The 27815-nt window shown below is 36.1% G+C and overlaps 1 long non-coding RNA gene across 4 annotated transcripts; it reads left to right on the top strand.

Moving 5' to 3' along the window:
* The first annotated feature begins 1 nt into the window (after window position 1).
* On the top strand, window positions 2-26922 carry LOC123543884 (uncharacterized). 4 transcript variants are annotated; one of them, XR_008371894.1, is made up of 11 exons: window positions 2-162; window positions 2595-2715; window positions 3496-3607; window positions 3862-4109; window positions 4349-4556; window positions 11369-11497; window positions 13691-13851; window positions 16113-16218; window positions 17435-17551; window positions 18814-18971; window positions 25442-26922. It is a non-coding gene; the product is annotated as an uncharacterized LOC123543884 (long non-coding RNA). The 4 variants fall into 4 exon arrangements; XR_008371892.1 differs by having other exon boundaries at window positions 3-162; window positions 3911-4109; window positions 17446-17551; XR_008371891.1 differs by having other exon boundaries at window positions 3-162; window positions 17446-17551.
* The last annotated feature ends 893 nt before the right edge of the window (window positions 26923-27815 follow it).

Here is a 27815-nt window from a genome sequence, read left to right as displayed (position 1 = left end):
ATCTGTGTTTGTATTTTAGGTGCAGTTTAGAAAGTACAGATACAAAATGCCTGTAGATGTCAGCAACAATCATTTGGTACTTTAAGTAGCAAGTGTGAGAGACAGAACCTTAACGGTTTCCATGAATGAAAGTAATGGAGACATGTCCATTGACCTGTGCATGTACGTAAATTATGACAGTTTGACAACAAACAACCAAACCTATGTCATCCATGTATGCTTCCATCATCTGTATCAGAGTCTGTATTGAAAATGACTGCTCAATGTCCGTCGTGCGTTGTGTGTCATGTGTCGTGCGTCCGTCAACATTTTATAAAAAAATCTTCTTGAAAACCACTGGGCAGAATTACACCAAACTTCACAGGAATGATCCTTGGGTGGTCCCCTTTCAAAACTATTCAAAAACTCTGGTTGCCATGGCAACCGAAAAAGGAAAAACCTTAATAATCTTCTTGTCATAAACCGCAATGCGTAGAGCCTTGATATTTGGCTTATGACATCATCTTATGGTCCTCTATCAAGATTGTTCAAATTGTGCCCCTGTGGTGAAAAGAGGCCCGCCCTGGGGTCACAAGATTTACATAGATATACATAGGAAAAATCTTTAAAAATCTTCTTGTCTAAAACCACAAGACCTAGGCCTTTGATATTTTGTATGTAGCATTGCCTTGTGGTCCTCTACCAAAATTGTTAAAATTATGCCCCTTGAAGGAAAAGAGGCCCTGCCCCAGGGGGTCTCCAATTTACGTAGACTTATATAGGAAAAAAAACTTTAAAAATCTTCTTGCCCAAAACTGCAAGGCCTATGCTTTTGATATTTGGTATGTTGCCTTTCCTAGTATTTCTCTACCAAAATTGTTCTAATTATGTCCCTGGGGTGAAAAGAGGCTCTGCTTTAGGGGTATCAAATTTATTATAGACTTATATAGGGAAAAAAAAAAGATATTCTTGTCTGAAAGTTCAAGGCCTAGGCCTTTGATATTTGGTATGTAGCATTGCCTGGTGGATCTCTAACAAGTTTGTTTAAATTATGCCCCTGGAGTGAAAAGAGGCCCTGTCCTGGGGGTCACTTGTTAAGATTAGAGTTATACAGGAAAAAAGATACTTAAAAAATTATCAGATCATATTTCCTAGACTGTTTAATTATAATTACCTGATGACCCCATGTGATCAGGGACCTTGACCTACTGACCTACTTTCTTGTTGTTTAAGACAAGCCTTGAAATTTGGATGACATGTTCAGTTTTGCACAAACTGACTTTCAGTTACCATGAATGTAACCTTAGTACTGACCTACCTTCTTAATATTTTAGCATTAGTTTGACATTTGAAACATGTGTCTCATATACCTCAGGTGAGCGATCCAGGGTCTTCATGACTCTCTTGTTTACTTATGTTGACAGTATTCCATATCTCCCTTGCAGGTCTGTGTCTTTAGCTCACCTGAGTACAAAGTGCTCAGGTTGAACTATTGTGATTGCTCACTGTCTGGCGTTTTTCTGTGCATCTGTCTGCTGTCTGGTGTCCATCCACACTTTCCTTAAACAACATCTCCCCCTAAACCACCAAGCAAATTTTGATGAAACTTTACACAGAGGGATGTTCCTTGGATGGTCTTCTTTAAAAATTATTCAAAGAATTGAATTCCATACAGAACCATGGCAACCGAAAGGAAAATCTGTAAAATTATTCTTGTCCAAACCAACAGGTCCTAGCACTTCTATATTTGTTATGTAGAATCATCAAGTGGTCCTCAACCAAGTTGTTCAAGTTATCCCCCTAGGGTCAACTATTGCCCTGCCCCAGGGGTCACATGGTTTATACAGACTTTTATAGAGCAAACTTTGAAACTGTTCTTGGTCAAAACCACAGGGCATGTTGCTTTGATATTTTGTATGCAGCATCATCTAGTGGTTCTCTACCAAGATTGTTCAAATTATCCCCCTGGGGTCAAATATGGATGGCCCTGCTCTAGGGACACATGGTTTAAATAGACCAGTACAGGGAAAAATCTTTACAAAAATCTTGTCTTAACCCATAAGGCCTAGAGCTTAGATATTTAGTATCTGTTATGCTCTAGTGGTTCTCTACCAAGATTGTTCAAATCATGAGCCTGGTGTCAGTATAAGCTACGCTCGGATGCTCCCTTGTTTTACATAGATTTATTTGTTTTTGAAGCAGTGGCAAAGAAATTTGGATCACAAGCATAATGTTTGATACAAATTTCAATATTCATTTTGAATGACCTGCTGACCTTCTTTCCTGTTTTTGAAGCTACAGCAAAGAAATTTGTACCACCAATTTGATTTTTAATCAGATTTCAGGAGTTATCTTAAATAATCTTTACCATGACCCATTCACCAAGTATTTGTTAGTGAAGTTTTAGCCAAAAAAAATTGTTTAAGCAAGCAATTAAGCTCAGGTGAGCGATATAGGGCCATCATGGCCCTCTTGTTACATACATGTATTATTACATAAGAAGCCATGTAATACTATGCTGAGCAAAATAGACACTGATAATGAATGGTTGGTTAAAGTGGTCATTTACTTACACATTTTGACTTTAATCAGTGATGAATTTTGCTTTGTTACAGACAGCACATGCAGATCTGAGACTCACACACTGAAAGAGATGAAGAACTTCGGCCATGGACTGCAGTCCGCACTGATAGGAACAGACAGGCAGTTGGCTCCTGTGGAATATTTTTCCTTACGGTATGTTTAACCCTTACCCTGCTAAATTTCTATAATGAACCTGTCTTTCTTTCAGTTTGAACTCTAGTAGTCTACCATTAACAGTTTAAAGGAGTGTTTACCAAAAAGATACTGGCTGAATGGCACATGGATGTGCAGGCTGATCATGACCTACACTGGCCACAAAGGCAGTTACAGTCGTGTCCAGCATGATAAGGGTTAATTTGGCGTAAATACCATAATGAGACGATTTGCCATGCACAAGACCCAAGCTCCAAGGTCAAGGTCAGTCTTAGAAGTCGAAGGTAAACAGGGTCTGTTTTGTGTCAGGTTCATAACTCTGCCATTCATCAAGGGATTTGAATTTAATCAGCGAAAATATTCCTCTTTAAGAGACTACGTGTCATGGGCAAGATTCTGACCTCTAGCTCTAAGGTCAAGGTCATGCAGAGGTCAAAGGTTAACATGGTCTGTTTCTTGCTCAGTCCATTCATCTGCCATCAGTGAAGGGACTTTAGAATTAATTGGCATAAAATTAATAAATGCTCTTGGGCATTTCTCACTAATAGTGACAGCTATAATTGTCTTTATGAATATTACATCAAGTGAAGACCTGTAAATAATATTGTAAAGAGTTCTACAATGTTAATTTGTGAACAGTTCATTTATTGATGTTAAGCAAAATGTTTTGAAATGAATTGTACATTACAGGATATAAATATATTGTCAATAAGATGACTTAGTAACATTTTCAGTTTTAAGTACTCATCTCTAAAATACTATTACAAAATTTCTTTCCAGGATTATCTGACATACTTTTTGACTGGAGACAGAAATAGTGACTGTAGAGAGACATTCTGTATCCATGGCAACAATGGTCAGATTCAGCTGCAGAGATCTCTCCTTAACAACGGTACTGTCTCCTACTATGGTAGTTATACATACCAAAGTTTTAAATTTTGATTACGGAATATATGTAAACTGCAATTTTTAATTTCTTGTAAAACTTGTTAATTTATATGAATGATCTAATCATTAAGATTTGCTCATAAAAGTTAATACATTTGTTTTGAATAATCAGTGCAAGTGATTTGAAAGTTTATATTAACAAAATCTTAATAGATTTATTTACTCTATGTTTATTTGTGTATATTTTATAACTTCTAGTGCGGAGTGAATGTTAATGATAATGGTTACCACACCAATAATATTGCAGCGGTCAATGTTCTTCCGTCCATGTGAGTTTGTCCGAGGTGTAACTTATCCACGGATCAAGGAATTCTTAAATAACTTGGCAGTCTGCCACAGCAGTTTATTCCAGCAGTTTGTTCCAGCTGTGTTCTGCAGTTTGTTCCATTAGTTTGTTCCAGTTTTATTCTGCAGTTGGTTCCCAGTTCCAGGAGTTATTTGTAGAAGTAAGTTTATCTTAAAAAGTTCGAACAATACTGTCATTACTATGTGTAGAAGAATTTAGTGGTTAACCATCATGAGATAGCATCATGCAGGCTGGGTGTTTATTCATTATTCATAATAGAAAGAAAGTAAAGACAAATGATATTTTAGCATAGTAATTTTACCTTTAGGTCAATTAAAAGACATTGTAATATTTACATTTACAAGTTTTTGTTGACATTTTTACCCATTTGTCACCTAGGTGAGCTGTAATACAGGACTTACACCTGATGTCCATACTGTCAAATATGCAGAAATAAGCATGAAAAGGAGACAACAATGCCAAGATAAATCAGTATTGCCAGCCACAAGCACTGACACTTGAATACCAAAAAAATACTGGCTTAATAACAAACAGTGCAGATCATGATCAGACTGCACGGAAGGCAGAATCAGTTGTGTCCATGATGGTAAGGGTTATAACTAACAATGCAGTAATACAGGAAAATGAAATTATGAAGATTACAAAACATACAAATATATAAATCGCCAGTTATACAAGAAAAATTGCAAAAAAAATCCTGTACATTTGAACTGAATAGTTAAGGAGGTAGGTTACCTTAATATTTGTATGTGCGCATGCCCAACCGAAAGCTTACATAACAATTTATGACAACGTTTACGACAAACTAAATGTGTTTGAATATCCATTCTTCTAAAAATAATCATGGACCTGTCTCCGATCTGATGCTTTGTGGTTTAATAATGCAGAAATTATTATTAAATTGCCGCAGAAATGCTTCAAAACATTGTTGCCTTAAAATGACGTCATTGACCTCATGACATTACGTGTCGATTACTGCACAAAAACAACAGATTTTATTTTGAAAGTAATTAATTACATGCATTTTTAGCTCGACTATTCGAAGAGTAGTCTAGCTATTCTACTCACCCTGGCGTCGGCGTCACACCTTGGTTATGTTTTTGCATGCAAGTACATACAGCCATCAATTAAAGGCATATAGATTTGAAACTTATTTTTTCTTTTTCTAGGTCAGTTACCAACCTCTCTGGGTCAAGTTCCATAACTCTGACATGTATTTTGAGCAAATTATGCCCCCTTTTTGGACTTAGAAAATTTTGGTTAAAGTTTTACTTGCAAGTTACTATCTCCAAAACTAATGCAGGTATTGATTTGAAACTTCACATGTGTCTTCAGGGTTATAAAACTAGTTGATAGCAGCAAGTCCCATAACTCTGACTTTCATTTTGGCCAAATTATGCCCCCTTTTGGACTTAGAAAATTCTGGTTAAAGTTTTGCGTGCAAGTACATACAGCTATTTCTAAAAGGCATATAGATTTGAAACTTATTTTTTCTAGATCAATTACCAACCTCACTGGGTCAAGACCCATAACTCTGACATGTATTTTGAGCAAATTATACCCCTTTTAGACTTAGAAAATTTTGGTTGAAGTTTTACATGCAAGTTATTATCTCCAAAACTAATGCAGATATTGATTTGAAACTTCACGTGTCTTTGGGGTTATAAAACTAGTTGATAGCAGCAAGTCCCATAACTCTGACCTTCATTTTGGCCAAATTATGCCCCCTTTTGGACTTAGCAAATTCTGGTTAAAGTTTTGCGTGCAAGTACATACAGCTATTACTAAAAGGCAAAATAAAATTATAGATTTGAAACTTATTTTTTCTTTTTCTAGATCAATAACTAACCTCACTGGGTCAAGTTCCATAACTCTGACATGTTTTTTGAGCAAATTATGCCCCCTTTTAGACTTAGAAAATTTTGGTTAAAGTTTTACATGCAAGTTATTATCTCCAAAACTAATGCAGATATTGATTTGAATCTTCACATGTGTCTTCGGGGTTATAAAACTAGTTGATAGCAGCAAGTCCCATAACTCTGACCTTCATTTTGGCCAAATTATGCCCCCTTTTGGACTTAGAAAATTCTGGTTAAAGTTTTGCGTGCAAGTACATACAGCTGTTTCTAAAAGGCATATAGATTTGAAACTTATTTTTAGCTCACCTGAGCAATGCTCAGGTGAGTTTTTCTGATCGCTCGATGTCCGTCGTCTGGCGTCTGTCGTCCGTCGTCTGTCAACATTTAGCTTGTGTATGCGATAGAGGCTGTATTTTTCAATTAATCTTCATGAATATTGGTCAGAATGATAACCTTGATGAAATCTAGGCCGAGTTCGAAAATGGGTCATCTCGGGTCAAAAACTAGGTCACTAGGTCAAATCAAAGAAAAACCTTGTGTATGCGATAGAGGCTGTATTTTTCATTTAATCTTCATGAATATTGGTCAGAATGATAACTTTGATGAAATCTAGGCCGAGTTCGAAAATGGGTCATCTCGGGTCAAAAACTAGGTCACTAGGTCAAATCAAAGAAAAACCTTGTGTATGCGATAGAGGTGGTATTTTTCAATTAATCTTCATGAATATTGGTCAGAATGATAACCTTGATGAAATCTAAGCCGAGTTCGAAAATGGGTCATCTCGGGTCAAAAACTAGGTCACTAGGTCAAATCAAAGAAAAACCTTGTGTATGCGATAGAAGCTGTATTTTTCAATTCTTCTTCATGAATATTGGTCAGAATGATAACCTTGATGAAATCTAGGCCGAGTTCGAAAATGGGTCATCTCGGGTCAAAAACTAGGTCACTAGGTCAAATCAAAGAAAAACCTTGTGTATGCGATAGAGGCTGTATTTTTCAATTGATCTTCATGAATTTTGGTCAGAATGATTGCCTTGATGAAATCTAGGCCGAAGTCGAAAATGGGTCATCTCGGGTCAAAAACTAGGTCACTAGGTCAAATCAAAGAAAAACCTTGTGTATGCGATAGAGGCGGTATTTTTCAATTGATCTTCATGAATTTTGGTCAGAATGTTTACCTTGATGAAATCTAGGCCGAGTTCGAAAATTTGTCATCTGGGGTAAAAAACTAGGTCACTAGGTCATATCGCGTAAAAACCTTGTGTATGCGATAGAGGCTGTATTTTTCAATTGATCTTCATGAATTTTGGTCAGAATGATTGCCTTGATGAAATTTAGACCAAGTTCGAAAATGGGTCATCTGGGGTCAAAAACTAGGTCACTAGGTCAAATCAAAGAAAAACCTTGTGTATGCAGTAGAGGCTGTATTTTCCAACAGATCTTCATGAAATTTAGCCAGAATGATAACCTTGATAAAATCTAGGCTGATTTCGAAAATGGGTCATCTGGGGTCAAAAACTAGGTCACTAGGTCAAATCAAAGAAAAACATTGTGTATGTAATAGAGGATGTATTTTTCAATTGATCTTCATGAAATTTGGTCAGAGTGATTGCCTTGATGAAAACTAGGTCAGTTTTGAATATGGGTTATCTGAGGTCAAAAACTAGGTCACTAGGTCAAATTAAAGAAAAATCTTGTGTATGCGATAGAGACTGTTTTTTTCAGTTGATATTTATGAAATTTGGTCAGGTTGATTTCCTTAATGAAATCTAGGTCGAATTTGAATATGGGTCATCTGAGGTCAAAAACTAGGTCACTTGGTCAAATCAAAGAAAAAACTTCTGTATGTGATAGAGGCTGTATTTTTCAGTTGATCTTCATGAATTTTGGTCAGAATGATTGCCTTGATAAAATCTAGGTCGAGTTTGAACATGGGTCATCTAGGGTCAAAAACTAGGTCATATCTAAGAAAATGCTTGTTTTATCGCAAGAGACCAATTTTTTGGTCCAGTCTTAATGAAAATTGGTCAGAATATTTGTTTTCATGAAATCACTAGGTCAAACATGTTTTACACTGTTATGGAGTGTTTCTTAGGTGAGCGACCTAGGGCCATCTTGGCCCTCTTGTTTCTTTTTCTAGATCAATTACCAACCTCACTTGGTCAAGTTCCATAACTCTGACATGTTTTTTGAGCAAATTATGCCCCCTTTAGACTTAGAAAATTTTGGTTAAAGTTTTACATGCAAGTTATTATCTCCAAAACTAATGCAGATATTGATTTGAAACTTCACATGTGTCTTCGGGGTTATAAAACTAGTTGATAGCAGCAAGTCCCATAACTCTGACCTTCATTTTGGCCAAATTATGCCCCCTTTTGGACTTAGCAAATTCTGGTTAAAGTTTTGCGTGCAAGTACATACAGCTATTACTAAAAGGCAGAATAAAATTATAGATTTGAAACTTATTTTTTCTTTTTCTAGATCAATTACTAACCTCACTGGATCAAGTTCCATAACTCTGGCATGTATTTTGGGCAAATTATGCCCCCTTTTGGACTTTGAAAATTCTGGTTAAAGTTTTACATGCGAGTTTCTATCTCCAAAACTAATGCAGATATTGAATTGAAACTTCACATGTGCCTTAGGGGTTATAAAACTAGTTGATAGCAGCAAGTCCCATAACTGATATGCATTTTGGTCAAATTATTCCCCCTTTTGAACTTAAAACTCTTTTGATATTTAACCTTTTTAGGTAATATTTCCCTGCCTCTGGGACAATATTTCGAATAGTCGAGCTTGGCTGTCTTACGGACAGCTCTTGTCTTTATTTGAACTATTCTTAAGCAGCCAATATTTGCTGAAATATTTTTCTTCCGCTCATAATTACCAATATTTTGCTTCTTTTATGTAGTTATATTGAAATGTTGGCGGAATGTAAGATAATTGATGATGGTAACTGATGTTATTGAGAATATAGTTGGATGAAAGGTTACTTTTTTACGGCCATTTTCAAATAAATATTGGGCAGTTTGATTTGAAATACCTATTTTTCAGATTCTGTTGATAATTTATTACTTATATACTAAAACTAAGTTCTAAAATTGTTCAAATTTCAGTAGAAAATTGTGGTTTCTTGAATTAAAATGATGTTACCATGGAAACGAAGCCTGTGACCTATATATCTAAATGTAAAATTCAAAAGCATTGACACTGGTATATCTAAGTAACAAATCTTCAGCTTTTTATTTGCATTTCGACAATATCCATGAGAACAATAGCGGCATGCAGAACAATTTTTCCGTAAAAAATGTCAGATGTGGGGTACTGCTGTAAGTATTTTAAGCTGTGAAATTTGTTTTAAAAAATGCAAATAATACGAAAATATTATTTACATTAGAAATAAGATGTTTTAAAGCTACATTAACAAGAAAGATAATTTGATTTTATATCTTTTATAAGAAATTGTGATAAAATGCAAGGCATAAGCGATTTTAAACATCTCTGTTGCCATGGTTACTTTAAACTTTAAGAAAAATAGGGTACCTTGTAAACTGCTTGGTATTTTGCTGATAATATTACTTAAATATCGTATTCCATATTGGTTATTAACAGAATAACACTGAAGCCCTCGAAAAAAAAAAAATTTCATACATAGTTGTTTAAAAATGAATGAAAATGCGTTACCGTGGAAACACAAGCCCCGCGACATATACATTTTAAGCTTATTTTAGAAAGCTAATGCGCATACTAGTAAAATTTTCAAATGTGAAGGCTTCTATGGATAACAAGGAAACCCCAATACAATGAAAAGTGTTAAATATCCATATTTTCCTTCTTCTTTTAATATAAAATATCTTTGGAGGGTCATGTACTTCAAACCAAGATAAAAAAATTTACTTTCAGAGACAGAGATAAACGAAATTGAGATTGTAGCAGCTAAAACATTAAATTAAACGAAATACAAAAAATTGTGCCAGTTCAACTAATTGGAATTTACCCTGGTAACAAGGTAACCTACCTCCTTAAGCTGAAAGACCTTAAATGTTTGACCTGTTCAATGTGACTTTGGCATCAGTCGAGGGGTTGTGATCTTGCATGCCATGTTTGATTTAGTATTGTTTGTATTAATAGCAAGTTTCAAAATACTACCACGTATCACATAAGACTTAATATGTACCACATAAGACTTATGTACCATCATGTACCACATAAGACATATGTACCATCATGTACCACATAAGACTTAGGTACCATCATGTACCACATAAGACTTAGGTACCATCATGTACCACATAAGACTTAGGTACCATCATGTACCACATAAGACTTAGGTACCATCATGTACCACATAAGACTTAGGTCCCATCATGTACCACATAAGACTCTTATGTACCATCAAGTACCACATAAGACTTGGGTACCATCACGTACCACATAAGCCTTAGGTACCATCATGTACCACATAAGAAGCCTGCCCGCTTAGCTCAGGAGGTAGAGCGTTGGTCTACGGATCGCGAGGTCGTGAGTTCGATCCTCGGGCGGGGCATATGTTCTCCGTGACTATTTGATAAATGACATTGTGTCTGAAATCATTAGTCCTCCACCTCTGATTCATGTGGGAAAGTTGGCAGTTACTTGCGGAGAACAGGTTTTGTACTGGTACAGAATTCAGGAACACTAGTTAGGTTAACTGCCCGCCGTTACATGACTGAATACTGTTGAAAAACGGCGTTAAACTCAAAACAAACAAACAAAACCACATAAGACTTAGGTACCATCATGTACCACATAAGACTTAGGTACCAACATGTACCACATAAGACTTATGTACCATCATGTACCAAATAATACTTGTGTACCATCATGTACCACATAAGACTTATGTACCATCATGTACCACATAAGACTTGGTGTGACAATATTTCAGAAACATACACTATCTCACACAATGAAACAAATGGGTGAAACATGATAGATGCAGTCGTAATTATAAATAAATAGAAATGATAAACATAAATAGTAATAATTAAAATTAGATGTTACAGTATTAATATTTCCTGCAAACTTTTGCGGCCAAGATAGCCATAACAAATATTAAGGCAACCAAGGCACTTGCCTTGGTCATTTTTTCTGCCTTATTTGCCTCAGTCAATTTTTCTGCCTTAGTTGCCTTGGTTGATTTATTTTCTTCTCTCATATGCCTCAAGTGTATGAATACCAGCTTTTAAGAAAGAAACCAGTTTCTGAGAAAGTATTTCTCAAATAAGTTTGTTATATAAAATATGGAACAGGCAATAGCCTCGCGATCTCTTGCATGGAGTCAGCCAGTAAATAAACAAAAAATAGTCTGGAATTTCAGTGGTTGGCATGTGCATTTAGATTAGTATTCGTCTATCTAATATTTTAGCATAGGTAATTTAACTTTCTATGATTTGGTAATATTTTAGTCTGGTGGAGAAAATAGAGGATGTCACTTTGTTTCAGCTACAATTGAAAGTACAAAGTGCAAACAATTCATGATTGTGAACTGTTGTTTCAGATGAGAATCAGGAGCCTGATGTGTTGGTTGATGTTGATATAGATGAGGGAGAGATTGATGATTATCAGGACCCACAAATGATCAGTCAGATCTTGTCCAAAGCTGACCTGGACATTAATGATACAACTAGTAAGTTTTCAAAAGTTTTGTTTACGTTTTATGCAAAGGATCATGTTTTTTAGCTCACCAAAGTCAAAGGCTCATGGTGAGCTTTTGTGACCACTCAATGTCCGTCACCCATGCAAAAAACAGGGCCTTTGCAGAATATACTTTTTATCCTTGCCAAATATTTGCCTTAACCTTTGCAGAACAGTTGCAGCACATGATTGCTGAATATATTCCACAGACGAGTAGAAATGGAACGAAACGTGCAACTATTCTGCAAAGCTTTTGCAAATATACATAACGCACACAGAATGCAAATACTTTGCAAACAATTTACAATTTGCAGCTGAAACTTCGGCAAATAAATCGCAAACTGATAGCAAAGTAAGCGCAAACTGATAGCAAAGTATTTGCAACTTGCATGCGAATAATATGCAAAGTATTCGCAAATACGTAACAAACACAATAAAATGTATTTCTGAGGTTCAAAGAAAAGGATTTTGTTTAATATCTGAAAAACAGAATCTGGTGTAAATTTACAAAACCATTAAAATTTTGCAGTTTAAATAAATATTAAAAGTCAATCATTTCAGTGATCATTCAGTAACAATAACTAAAATCATGTAATAATGTAAGTTTCAACAATTGCTTGAGTAAAAAGTGTTTTATATAACTATCATTGATTAACATTACCTTTCCACATGCTGCAATATTCTCTGGTTCTTAGAAGTCTTATTGCTTAACAACATGGTATTGCATTATCCTTATTCAACAAAGTTTATATCCAGAAAAAAATTTAGAATATTATATAAATAATCTGTTTAACACAATTAAGTTTGCATCACCAAAATATTTCTACTAACTGATGTGTAAACATTTCCTCACAATATTTTCAAAAATCCTGCCATTTGAATATAGACCAATCAGAAAACAGAATGGTTAATTACTTTCTGTACCTAGATTCTACCAGGAAAGCAAATTCATCTATGTTAACTATTTGCAAATGCTTTGCTCTTTAATTTCTGTACAAAGTGTTTATTTGCAATACCTTTGCTAAGTAAATGAGCTAAGTGTTTCTTTGCAGATGCTTTGCTGTCTGCTAATTTAATAAAGTATTTACTTGCAAAACCTTTGCAGTCTGTAATTTATCTAAGTGTTTATTTGCAAACCCTTTGCTTCAGTGTGATACGTTTTGCAGACTGTTTGCGAAAGTCTGATGCAAATACTTTGCAATCACTTGGAATATAGTTTCTGAGAAAACAAATATTTAAAATATATTCTGCAAATACATGACAAAGGGTTAAATGTGTATGGGCATTGCCTAGGCCCTTGATATTTAGTATGTAGCATTGCCTAGTGGATCTCTAACAAGATTGTTCAAATTATGTCCCTGGGGTGAAAAGAGGCCCCGCCCTAGGGTCACTTGTTATATGAGTTATATAGGAATAAATACTTCCAAAAATATCAGATAAAATTTCCTAGTCTGTTTGATTATAATTACCTGATGACCCCAACTGACCTACTTTCTTGTTTTTTAAGATACAGCCTTGAAATTTGGATGACATGTACAGTTTTGCACACCGATCTTAAAACTGACTTTCAGTGACCATGAATGTGACCTACTGACCTACTTTCTAATATTTTAGCATCAGTTTGCCATTTTAAACATGTGGCTCATATTACTCAGGTGAGCAATTCAGGGTCATCATGACCCTCTTGTTTTAAATAATTTGTTGGTATATAACCTTTATTAAATTCATACAATATGTAGTATCATAAATTTACATGTGAGCAACATTCTAAGAAAATCTTAAATCGGGCTTATAAGGTTTTATCTTTATATAAGCCTTAAATTTTCCAGTTAAAAGTTGAAACCCAAGTTTTGTGGGGATAGTTTTTCACTAAGTATTAAAAAAATGCAAAAGTTTAAAAAGGCATAAATGGCATATGTATATCAATTCTAACATGTTGTTTACAATAATCTACCTCTTTAAAGAGGATTTTTCTAACCAAAGTTACAACAATATTCAGTCATTTGATCCAAGCAGATGTTGGTTTAAGCCGTGTCAGAGTTTGAGGAAACTGTTCAGACTATAGGGAAAAATGGATTGCCTGTTAGTCCTGATACAGGGTAGCACCTGGGGTCTTCCTACATATTATCAATATAAAAATGAAGTATTTCTGAAACAGAAAGTTGAAGCTTTATGAAACTTTAAGTGATTCAGATAGGCAGACCATATTGATGATGCAGAGGAGACTCAGATAGTGCCTCGGACCCTGATGATAATCGTAAAGATGGAAATGATGATGATGATGATGATGAAGAAAATGACAATGATGATCATGATGATGATGATAATGAAGAAGAAGATGATTAGGTAAGTTTTAAGACTGAATTGAAATGTGTGTAGTAGTATAAAGTAAGTAGTAGAGCTAATTGGTTATTGTAAGAGAAGTTATGTCTGTAACAGTGTGTTGATAGTGATTTATTTTAGCACCAAGTATTAATAGTAGGGATGGGAACGAATACTGAAATCAATATTCGAATATTCGGTTTGCCATATTCGAATATATTCGAATATTCGGCATGTTTTAATGGAACTTTAAAATATTTATTAAGTGATTGGCATATACACAATATATTCCGCTGTTTAAAACGTGAATCATCGTACGTAATAAGGCCTAAAAATGTTTGTTTCGGGTAACCCGATCCTACCTAGTTAGACCCGCCAACTTAGTGTTTTATTTCACGACTCTGTGAGTATAATCATGAACATATTTAACTAATTCAGATTTTTAGAAGAAACATTCAAATCGATTAAAATTTAGACCGTCGCAACTTTATCTAAAAATTGCACGTCGTCCAATTCAAGCACGTGTCGCGCTGTTGTATTACCGCCGCCATTTTGAAAATTTTCAATCGGCGTGTAAAAAGCCGACAAACTTAACGAAGGCAGACTTAACCTCCTTCAACATGATCATATATTATTTCTTGATTTTATTATAAACTACTTCAAAATTTATTTCAAATACGACCGATTGCCCGGGCGCTGTGGATGAAAACCGTTTCAGTGGACGGTATGAAATGTTAACCAAAATTTTGCAAAAAGATCGCCAATATCTACAAGTTTGGTATTGTTTTTTAAAAAAAAATCTAAAATTTGTTACATAAAACAGGCGCCAATAAAAATGAACAAAAGATAAAAAGATATCACATTTACGCCTGGTGCAAACTGTTAATCCGTAACGATGACCCCTGAAACTGAAACTGAAACTGCTTTTATTTGATTAAACGCCTAATTTTACACATAGTATATTCACCGGCGTTGTACATTAAATTATACCAGATTTACATAGTTCAAATGCAGCTACACAGGGCGCACAATTCATCCTCTACTAGTACAGACACAGAACGATCTGACCAGAGGGACAGAGTGAGACAAAGCCCCCACGACAGAGAGATCAGAAATCAGATACAGGCTTATCCGGCTAACTTAGCCTAGCTCGTTTCGAATAGACAGCCTGGTTCTTTAACGTGCCCAGTGTATAGCACTGATACACGCAAGGATTGCCTTGGTTCCTGACCAGTACCCCTCGCTGTCAATTATGCATTGCAATTTTCTTGTTAATTGGACCATTTTTGACATGTATCACATTTACATCTGTTGCAAACTGTTAATCCGTAACGGTAGCCCCTGACAATTATGCATAGCATTTTTCTTGTTAATTGGACATCTTTTGATATACGATTAACAAACACGACAGAACAAACGGTTTTATTCTGAAAAATTAATTTACGAATATTCGAATTTGATTTTCATATTCGAATATTCGGCCGATTTTCGAATATTCGAATATCCGAATATTCGTTCCCATCCCTAATTAATAGCTATTTTCTTCACATAAGGTGGGAAATTATGAATTTCCTAGATTAAGTTGAAGGCCTCTTTGCTACCAGATACTGACATAAGGCTACTGTTACATAAAAACTATCTTCTTCCCATAACCATTTGATACAGTGGTGGATTATGGAGTTCTTGGATACCAATATTGAAATGTCTCAAAATCAGCTAGAGAATTCTGAATTTCTTTGTTCAAGTAGAAGGCTACCGATACATTACTGCCTGATACTCACCTCAGTGCACTGAGTTTATTGCAACCATACTTCTTCCCATAACCATTCGAAAAACACAAGAAAAGAAACCTTAACAATTTGTTTTCATGAACCCATTGATGAACTTCATCAGACCTTGTTGTTAGCAAGCTGCATCCTTGTATGAACTTCTCTTCAATTTGATCTAATGATTTCACTTTGCTATTTTAGGGGCTACAAGAACTACATATATATATTTGATATAGAGTGTTGTTATTGCTGTTATACTGAAGATTGATGTATTGTGCTGTATATAGATTACCTATACTAGACATAACTAAGTGTTCTGGTTCAAAATGGGACGGACATTTGATACTGCTTTATCCAGTAAAAAAATTTCCTGTCTTAAAAAAGCAGACATTTTCCTAGTAAATTTTCAAAATATAATGTATTTATTGAGCTAATGGTTGAAATACTTTTGTACAAGCAGTAATTAATGCAAGTACATGTATAATAAACAGACTCATGAACCTTACACTTTTGCAGACACTAAACCAGCTGGCAAAAACAGAATATGGTCAGTGATATAAAACAGGAAGGAAAGAGCAGCTCACCAGTAATTGATGTCATAAAAAAATAGCTTCTGAGTTTGGTATGTGACTTTCTTGGCACATCTTAGCATTTAATCTAATCTTACTAGGTAATGTGAGTTATGGGCTTCGGGAGGTTTTTGTTTTGATTATTACCTTTTACAGAATGTATTGTATTTTCATCATAATGATATTTTTTCTTGATAAAATTTTTTATGCCTCCGGCATCTACTGATGTGGGAGGCATATAGTGATAGTCCTGTCCGTCCGTCCGAGCCCAGAAATGAACATTTGTTGGGTATAGAGAACAATAGGTAACGGTAAATTCTATTCATTCCGTAGTGTTTATTGGGTACTTTTTGTAGCATATTGGGTACTTTTTAACAAAAGAAATACCCAATAAAGGTCCATCTGTGGGAACTTCCGTCCATCTGTCCATCCGTCCGTACGAGGTTAACCAAATGGGACCGTTTCATCTTGTGTCAATACCCCTTACTAGAATGACTTGATACTAATGCAGATGTAACCTGTGAACATTCCTCATCTTCAGACATCACCTGACCTCAGTTTGACCTTGACTTTGACCTCATTTTGGACTTAGGTTGCTTTATATGGGCCATCTCTTGGTTAACCAAATGGGACCGTTTCGTCTAGCATCGATACCGCTTACAAGAATGAATTGATACTAATACAGATGTAACCTGTGACCATTCTTCATCTTCAAACATAACCTGACCTCAGTTTGACCTTGACCATGACCTCATTTTGGACTTAGGTTGCTTTATATGGGCCATCTCTTGGTTAACCAAATGGGACCGTTTCGTCTAGCATTAATACCGCTTACAATTGATACTAATACAGATGAAACCTGTGACCATTCCTCATCTTCAAACATCACCTGACCTCAGTTTGACCTTGACCTCGTTTTGGACTTAGGTTGCTTTGTATCGACAAGGATACCACCGGGGGCATCAAGCGTTTACTGAACGCACTCCTTGTATAATCTATAAATGAGCCGTGCCATGAGAAAACCAACATAGTGGGTTTGCAACCAGCATGGATCCAGACCAGCCTGCGCATCCATGCAGTCTGGTCAGGATCCATGCTGTTCGCATTTAAAGCCTATTGGAATTAGAAAAACTGTTAACGAACAGCATGGATCTTGACCAGACTGCAATGATGCACAGACTGGTCTGGATCCATGCTGGTCGCAAATCCACTATGTTGGTTTTCTCATGGCGCGACTCAAATATGATATTGTTTAGAGACTGCATGTAGACTATTTGCAGGGATCAGATATGGAAGCGAATAGCTTTGATTTCCAGCCAGAGAGTGGTTTCTTTGGTCAGACATTTAACAATCATTTTGTCGTCCATGCTGACAAAAAGTCTGGAGGTATGGATCAGTTACAATTTTGTTTTTAGTTTGTATACTGCATTTAGTCGTTACTTTTTCATAGGTGATAGGGCTATGTTAAACTATGAGTGATATTTTCAGGAGTTTTGCACTACAGTCATACTGGAAAGAGAGCTACGGCTATATATATTATCATTATAATATACCTATATAAATTCTGTCAAAAAAACAGCTTGTATTTCACCAGTAAATACGAACAGGCAGAAAAATGTCTGTATTGTACGTTGCTGGACTATCTTTATTTGATATGCATGACCAGACACAGATCTATGAATAATGCACAAAAACTACATTCGGTTAAATAACATAATACATATTGAAGATTTTGTTTGATAACAAAACAACATAGCAAAGCATAGCAGGTGGATGTGTGTAATAAAAGGGTCATTATCACAGTAGCTAGATCTGGGATTTTGTATTCAACTCTTGTAGAATTTGCCAGGTCAAATCACATTTTGCTCTAGTGCGCCTTGTGTGATTTGTCTTGACAAAATCTACACTAGCTGAATACATGGTTGTAACCTGCTCTTGCGTAAGTGCAGCTTAAAGTGGCATCTGGAGTGCTCGTCCATCATAGAAACTGGAATGTCAGTGTCAAATTCATTTAATAACGATACGTCCTCTTTAAAGGAGACGTCTCCAGAGTTACTTCTGTTTATTAGTAATATAACACGGAAGCTGAAAAAAGTGAATCATCGAGTCCTTTGGTATATTTGTCTATATAAATAGATTTATTTGCAGTCAAAAAATATATAGAAAAGCTGCTGGTTTGTGTTTGTTTGTTACTCATTAACCTTCAGCCTGCTGGTGGCAACTGATTCTGCCTTTGTGACCTGTGCAGTCTGATTCAGTCAGTTAATTTTCAGTGAACACCTCTTCTAATAATAAATTGTTTTGCCCAAATGGAATGATGGACCAGTCCATTTTTGAAATTTAGCAAGCTAAACTGGAGAAAGTTGTTCGCAAAAATGAGATTTCTAATCATATGGTATTGATTTATGGGTGATTTTGAATAAGAATTAGAAAATTTAATGTTGTGAAGTGTATTTGTAGGCATGACCCTGAAGTAAGAGTTTCCAACATTACATGTGGTATACATTTTACCTTACTTTAGCAAAGCAGGCAATTAAGTTAAACACTCTTCTGTCTACTTAGAAAGTTATAATGAAAAAAAGATAAAAATTATCTTCAGTTAAATCTAATTTATTTCTGATAGAAGAATGCTCTTGGTAATGTTCCAGGTTGCTGAGCCCACAAACAGCGGCAGAAGTACTACAGCATACAAACAGTATGAACACCATGGTAGGCCCGCACACACAAGACAAGGGTGGTCCTCTCTAACAATGATCTGAGAATCATCTCGAGACAGGAGGATGATATCTTTGAGGAGTTGTTCCAGGTATGTAACATCCCAGTTATTTTGTATTTTTGAAATACAGTAAAACATCAGATAGTTGAGGCTGCAAGGGAATGAGCAAAAGGCTGGAGTTATTCCGGCTTTCAAACGATCCAGATATAGAAAATGTAAGGAAAACACCCAGGGACCACTTCAGGTGCTGTAGGGGTCTCTGTGGCCGAGTGGTTAAGGTCGCTGACTTCAAATCACTTGCCTCTCATCGGTGTGGGTTCAAGCCTCACTCTGGGCGTTGAATTCTTCATGTGAGGAAGCCATCCAGCTGGCTTACGGAAGGTCGGTGGTTCTACCCAGGTGCTCGCTCGTGAAGAAAGAATGCACAGAAGGGCACCTGGGGTCTTCTTCCACCATCAAAGCTGGAAAGTCGCCATAATTATGACCTAAAATTGTGTCGGTGTGACGTTAAACACCACCAAAAAAAACCAGGTGCTGAGGAAGCCTGGATGCTCAAGCTTCTGATGCTCAAGCAAGCCTTGTTTTACTGTTAATGTATCATACATCATTCAAAGAGAGAAGATTGTTACTGCTTATAAATACTCCATAAAGCATTATTATAGGGTCAAATGGCATCCATGTTGAAAATTTGTGTAACTCTGGATTATTAAATTTGAAATAAGAAATAAAAATTACTGTCTTTTTAGCTCACCTGCCATGTAGAGTCAAGATTAGCATTTGTAATCATCCTTCGTCCGTCATTGGTCCATCCGTTCACAATTTCTTGTGAACACAATAGAGACGACATTTTGCAGTCAGTTTTAATCAAACTTGCACACAACTTGTATTGGCATAATATCTCTGTTCCTATCGAAATCTGGCCAGATCCCATCATGGGTGTCAGAGTTATGGCTATTAAAGGGCCAAAATTTGCTATAATGGCTCGTGAACATGATAAAGACCTTTTTTGTAATAGATTTTAATCAAACTTGCACACAACTTGTATTTGCATAATATCTTGGTTCCTTTCCAAAACTGACCAGATCCCATCATTGTCAAAGTTAAGGCTATTTTGGCTTTTGTAGCCATAATTCATTTCAGAGTCTTCATTATGCCCTCCTTCAAAGAAGGAGGGGTATATTGTTTTGCAGATGTCGGTCGGTTGGTCTGTCGGTTGGTCGGTTGGAATGTAGACTAGTCTGTTTCCGGATGATAACTCAAGAACGCTTGGGCCTAGGATCATGAAAGTTGATAGGGAGGTTGGTCATCACCAGCAAATGACCCCTATTAATTTTGAGTTCAGTATGTTAAAGGTCAAGGTCACAGTGACCCTTAATAGTTAAACGGTTTCCAGATGATAACTCAATAACACTTGGGCTTAGGATCATGAAAATTGATAGGGAGGTTGATCATGACCAGCAGATGACCCCTATTGATTTTGAGGTTAGTATGTCAAAGGTCAAGGTCACAGTGACCCTGACCAGTTAAACGGTTTCCGGATGATAACTCAAGAACGCTTGGGCTTAGGGTCATGAAAGTTTATAGGGAGGTTGGTCATGACCAGCAGATGACCCCTATTGATTTTGAGGTTAGTATGTCAAAGGTCAAGGAAACAGTGACCAGGAACAGGAAAATGGTTTCCGGGCAATAACTCAAGAATGCTTGGGCCTAATGTCAGGAAAATTGATAGTGAGGTTGGTCATGACCAGAAGATGACCCCTATTGATTTTGAGGTCATTAGGTCAAAGGTCAAGGTCACATTGGCCAGGAACAGTTAAACGGTTTCTGGTCTTTTTATCTAAAACCACAGGGCCTAGGACTTTGATATTTGGTATGTAGCAAAATCTAGCGGTCCTCTACCAAGATTGTTCAGATTGTTTCCCTGGGGTCAAATATGGCCCCACCCCGGTTGTCAAATGGTTTATATAGAATTATATAGGACAATGCAGTCTAAAAGACAGCTATAATCCCCTGCCAAATTAACTGATAATGTAGGGGTTTATGCGTTTGGATGGAGGCTTTGAAATCTCAATTCAAAACCATCATTAAACCTAATTAATCCTATGCAAGAGTTATTCTTTTTTGTGGAACATTATGGTTTAGCACTAGGACCCTTCCAAAGGGTTAATGTTTATTGTTCAATCTTAGGTAAGTTGATTATAAATAAATCTACTAACTCATATATATCCAATTTTTATGCGGCAAAACAATCCAGGTGAGGAAATGGTCTGTATATGGGAAAGGAAATACTCCAGATTGACACACAAAGTTGGAGTATATGTGATCTATCCTTCCTCCCTGAATATGAGTAGGTGCATTAAGATGTTGATGGAATCCACGCCTGCACAGAACACGGTCATCATTTGTGTTCATATCACCGCCAAGTACTATTTTATTGTTATTGTTCAGTTTTTCAAGTTCTTCAATCAGTTTTTGGAAGAAGAAAGTGGATCGAAGATTCGGCTGTTTGTACGACAACAGTACATGAACTCTTCCATGAGAAGTTAAAAAGAAAGTTCTTCCCATAACTTGTATTTCATTGCTGGTGATGAGACTAGTTGACAGTAAACCATGTTTAACATAGATAGCCAGTCCATGTTCTGTAGTTTTTCCGAACGTCAAATTACACCTAACAATTGGAAGTACCATCCATGTTGTACCACATAAAAGTGGTCTCGATTTTTCCCTACAACCAATAGTAAAAATGTTGCAAAAAAGCTATTTATAGTATCATTAAAGGGAAGATATTTAATAAAAAGAAATGTAAGTGAACAGAAAAGAGATCTGCGAAAGGAAAACAAAAATTAATAAAAACCAAGACCATGGCAGTGGTGAGCAATATACATATATGACCTTTCACCTCTGACCTTGACCTTGAAGCGGGCCATCCAAAACATGCGCACTGCAAGTCATCTTGATGTGATGAACATTTGTGTCAAGTATCTTCAAAATCCTTCAAGGTGTTAAAAAGTTAGAGATCAGACACAAAATATCATCCCATGACCTTTGATCCCCAAGTGTGACCTTGACCATGACCTAGCGCAGTTGGAACATGGGTTCTGCACATCGCCTTGGCGAGTTAAACATTTGGTGTTAATATAATGGAATTATGTCAAGGGGTTCAAAAGATATGGACCGTACACGAAATATCACCCCATGATCTTTGATCCCCAAGTGTGACCTTGACCTTGACCCAGCGCAGTTGGAACATGGGTTCTGCACAGCGTCTTGGTGAGTTTAACATTTGTTGTTAATATAACGGAAATATGTCAAGGGGTTCAAAAGATAAGAACCGGACACGAAATATCGCCCCATGACCTTTTATCCCCAAGTGTGACCTTGACTCAGCACAGTTGGAATATGGGTTCTGCACATCGCCTTGGTGAGTTTAACATTTGTTGTTAATATAATGGAAATATGTCAATGGGTTCAAAAGATATGGACCGGACACGAATTTGTTACGGACGGAAGGACAGACTGAAGGACGGACGCAGACCATTCCTATAATCCCTCCGCCACGGCGGGGGATTAAAAAAACTCTTGTCCATAAACCACAGGGCCTAGGGCTTTGATATTTTGTATATGACATCATCTAGTGGTCCTCTACTAAGATTGTTCAAATTATTCCCCTAGGGTCAAATATGGCCCCACCCTGGGGGCCACATGACTTATATAGGGAAAAACTTTGAAAATCTTCTTGACCAAACCACAAAGACTAGGCTTTTGATATTTGTAATGTAGCATCATCTAGTGGTTTTCTACCAAGTTTGTTCAAATTATCCCTCTAGGGTCAAATTTGGCCCCGCCTTGGGGGTCACATGGTTCATAAAGACTCGTATAGGCAAAAATCTTCATGTCCATAACCTACATCATTCAACTTTGGATCACATGTATAGTTTTGAGTGGCAAGGTGAAGCTTGACATGAGTTGACCTTGATCTTGACCTAGTGACCTACTTTCAAATTTCTCAAGCTACAGCCTTCAAATTTGAACCACATGCATAGTTTTGTGTACTGAAATAAACTTTGATCTTGAGACTGACCTAGTGACCTACTTTCACATTTCTAAAGGTACAGGCTTCAAATTTGGACCACATGCATAGTTTTGTGTAACAAAATAAAATTTGACCTTGATTTTGACCTAGTGACCTACTTTCACATTTCTAAAGCTACATCCTTCAAATTTGAACCCCATGCATAGTTTTGTGTACCGAAATGAACTTTGATCTTGAGATTGACCTGGTGACCTACTTTCACATTTCTGAAGCTACAGCTTCAAATTTTGACTGCATACATATTTTTGTACCCCCCGACAACAAAGTTGTAAGGGAGGGGTATACTGGTTTCAGGTTGTCTGTCTGTCTGTCCGTAGACACAATCTTGTGCGCACCATCTCTCCTTATCCCCTTGACAGAATTTAATGAAACTTCACACAAGTGATCAGTACCAACAGTAGTTGTGCATGGGGCATGTTAGGTTCTTTTAGAAAAAAAAATTATGGGACTTTGTTTTTATGTTACTATACTATATACATAGACACAATCTTGTGTGCACCATCTCTCCTCATCCCCTTGACACAATTTAATGAAACTTCACACAAGTGATCAGTAACAACAGTAGTTGTGCATGGGGCATGTTAGGTTCTTTCAGCGACAAAAATTGCAGAGTTATGGGACTTTGTTTCTTGTTAACATACTATGTACATACAGTCTGCATATGCAATCTTGTGCATGCCTAATCTACCAAACCCTTGCACACAATTTAATGAAACTTCACACAAGTGATCAGTACCAACCCTAGTTGTGCATGGTGCATGTTACATTCTTTTAGATAAATATTCTGCATAGTTATGGGACTTTTTTTGTTACTATACTGTATACATACAGTCTATATACATACAGTCCACATAATTATGCAATCTTGTGTGCGTCAAATTGCAATGTACTGTGTCAGTGCATGCGGGGGGTACATTCATCACCTTTAGTGATAGCTCTAGTTGTGTTCTGAATTGAAATTTGACATTGATTTTTACCTATTACTTACTTTCACATTTCTCAAGCTACAGCCTCCAAATTTGAAGCACATGCATAGTTCTGTCTACCGAAATGAACTTTGACCTTGATATTGATCTAGTGACCGTCTTTCACATTTCTCAAGCCACAGCTTTCAAATTTGGACAACATGCACAGTGTTTTGTACAGATATGAAATTTGACCTTGATTTTGAGGTCAAGTCTTTAAACTTGGAACATTCAAAAATGGTAGGTGCCAAGATCACTCTGTGATATCTTGTTAGGTTAATAGGTTAAAGGTCAAGGTCAGATTGAACCAGAACGATAGAACTTTTGTTTACAGTGAGCATATAATTTCTGTTCCTTGTGCAATTACTGAATGCATCAAGGGGGGCATTTCGTGTTCAACGGGCTCTTGTTTATAGTTTGATTTGATACACAAACTTGCAAAATATGTTTAACAACAATAGGTCATGTCATATTATTGAATCCATCAGATCCAGTCATAGGTTCCAGAGTTATGGTCCCTGATTGACCCCTTAAAGAGCCAAAATTTGTTAATTTTTACCTTGTGAACATGATAGAAGTGACATTTTACATTTGATTTTAACCACATTTACACACAGCTTATGTCACAATAAAATATGAATTCCATTCAAAAACTGGCTAGATTCCTTCATGGGTTCTAGAGTTGCTGCCCCTGAAAGGGGACAATTTTCTATTTTGGCCCTTTCAGCCATATAGGGTTTTCTTTTATGCTCTGATTTGATACAAACTTGTAAAGAATGTTTACCTGGATGATCTCTAGGCCAAGTTAGAAACTGGTCATGTGGGGTCAGTAACTAGGTTACCAGGTCAAATCAAAGGAAAAGCATGTTAACATTTTTAAAGCCACATTTATGACCCTATCTTCTTGAAACTTGATCAGAATGGTTATCTTGATGATTCCTAGATCAAGTTAGAATCTGGATGATGTGGAGTCTAAAACCAGGTCACCCGCTAAAATCAAAGGAAAAGCTTACACACTGTAGAGACCACATTCATGACCCTATCATCTTGAAACTTGGTCAGAATGTTTATCTTGATGATTCCAAAGCCACGTTTAACAGGTGAGAGATATAGGGTCATCATGACCCTCTTGTTTGACTTTTGTATTCACTGTTTACAATCAAAGTATAGCAACTACAGAGTTCTCTGAAAGTGTCACATCAAAATATATAGAAAACAAGTATATATTATGTGATAAACTTCACAATAAGCACTAGAAAGTTTAATGTTATACATATATTTTTGTAAATTATACATTTAGTCTTATGAAGTTTTATAAATGTTTTGGGTTCATGTAAACTTTATGCAATTCAGGTTTGTGAGAGGAAGCCCTCCTGCTGGCTTATAGGTCAGTAATTTTATTCAATAACAAGGTGCCACAAATATTATAGCTGAAGACTACTACACCACCAGCAGTCAAAGAATGAAAATCAAATGGTTAATCTTAGTTCTCTATTTTTCAGCGACAGTTGGATGCAGTCCAGAGATCAAGACAGTTGTATGCAGCCAGATGTTGACAGTTGTATACAGTCAGATCTCGACAGTTGTTTGCAGTCCGGAGATCTCGACAGTTAATATGCAGTCAGGAGATCTCGACAGTTGTATGCAGCCCTGGGATCGCAGCAGTAGTATGCAGTCCGGGGATCTTGACAGCTGTATGCAGTCCGGAGATATTGACAGTTGTATGCAGCCAGGAGATCTCAGTTCTTTTTGTACTGATGGCCTTCTCAAGATTCAGTCTCAAATAGAAATAACTTGGACTGCTTAAAAGTTCTCTATATCTTGCAGATGTGCAGCCTGCGACATTCTTATATAGAAGACATGTGTGTGAAATACAATGAATATGAACTGCCACTGTTCAAATTTGAAATGTTTCAAGAAATGTTTTTATCACAGTGAGACTGAAAATAAGAAATCATAAGGAAGTAAGCTATGGACATTTGAACAAAGACCAGTGACATTTTGGTTTGGCACAGTCGAAAATAATGATGGACCACAAACTGGACACCCTGAAAACTGGAATAATGTTGTTTGAATAAAAAAAAAATTTATTATTTGTAAAAAAAATACCTTGCATGTCCCGTCTTAAAAATTTTGGTAGTTGTTTTTACCAAAGGCCCTTTAATTGACTTGGGTATTACTTAAATTTCATATTGTTTGATTGCTTTACATAAATTTTAAACTGATCAATGTATTGTGAAAATGATGCACTTGGGCTTACTGTAGGGACTTTACCTTTGTCAGTATTCGAATTTTTGTACGTCAGTCTTTGAATTTTTGTAATGTTGCACATGTTTTGCAGTTCTCATGAGATGTAGTTAACAACTGACAGTCGTTATATGTATGGAGGCTTGTTTTGTGTCGAAATATAAAGATCTAATTATATTCTTTCTTTAGTACATATTTTGAGTTAATATGAATCGGACTGTATAGACAGCAAAAAGTATTGATTGGAATCTTTGATTTTTGTGAGTCTGCTTTGAAAAATCACAATACCTCATCATTCCTAACAGTCTGATGTAACATCGTAGTTTTTAAAGAATTTACTGTGTAATGAAATATAGATTTTGACATAAGATCAAACATTTGCAAAAGTACCAATATTGTGTCATGTATTGAGCTATATATATGTATTATACTGGATCAACCATTCATGTACAATCAGAAGAACTATTTAAGGAGCTCACCTGGATGAAATTCCATGATCTAATTGACTACAAAAAAAGCAATCTTGGTGAATCTTTAAATGGGTTGAGCCCTGATTATCTTAAAGTTTAAATACTCTCAAAGTAAGTTGTTAAGATCTTTTTACATTGTTGTTGTTTGTTCAATATGTTTATAAATGAAAAAGTATAAATGTCTAAACAAATGTAAATGATCCTGAATGTTTTGGTTTTTTTTCAACCATTCATTTCAATGAGTAAAAATTATTCTCAAATGTTAACAGGCTTTGTCTTTATACATACTGTAAAATCATTTAATTTCGTGGTCATGAAATTTCATGGATTTAGTCAAAATGGCAATTTCGTGGGGAAATGAATTCGTGGATTTCAGCTGTTGAACATAAAATGAGTGAGAATGAGAATTTTACTTGTTTTTGGGATTAAATTTCGTGGATTGACTCAACCACAAAATCCACGAAAATTAATCCCCCCTCGAATATTAATGATTTCACAATACACACCTGTTGTTTTATCAAAAAGTTTCAATAAAGGTATATGACTTTATATTTTCAGCTAAAACAAATGGAAATTTGGGATGATGTACTGGTATATCCTTCTCAGTGCAAAATGATTATTGTAAAATCATTATTATCCCCCACCGATGAAATTGGGAGAGAGTATTGAAATGGCTTTGTCCGTCCGTCACGTCTGTTAGTTCGTCTGTCCGCAGCCATTTCTCAGTAATTAACTGGTAGAATTTCAGGAAACTTAGAATAAACATGAACCAAGATACTGCCATGATGCCCATGAAGATTTTTATTGATCGGTCAATTTCCCTTAGAGTTATTGCCCTTGATTTAATGAAAAATGTCCGTCTGCAGCCATTTCTCAGTAACTATCAGGTAGAATTTCACAAAACTTGAAATAAACATGCACCAACACACTACAATTATGCCTGTTTTTTTATTATTGATCAATTTCCCTTAGTTATTGCCCTTGATTTAATGAAAAATCCACGTCTGCAGCCATTTCTCAGTAACAAGCAGGTAGAATTTCATGAAACTTGAAATAAATATGATTTTCCTTAGAGTTATTGCCCTTTAATTGTTTAAAAATCTACAGATTTGTACATAACAAACCAGCCAGTTGATAGAATTTCATTAGACTTCTTTCA

The sequence above is a fragment of the Mercenaria mercenaria genome, chromosome 7 (genome assembly GCF_021730395.1).
Source record: "Mercenaria mercenaria strain notata chromosome 7, MADL_Memer_1, whole genome shotgun sequence".
NCBI classification, from domain to species: domain Eukaryota; kingdom Metazoa; phylum Mollusca; class Bivalvia; order Venerida; family Veneridae; genus Mercenaria; species Mercenaria mercenaria.
Note: the sequence above shows the minus strand (reverse complement) of the source record. Positions and strands in the feature narration are given on the sequence as shown.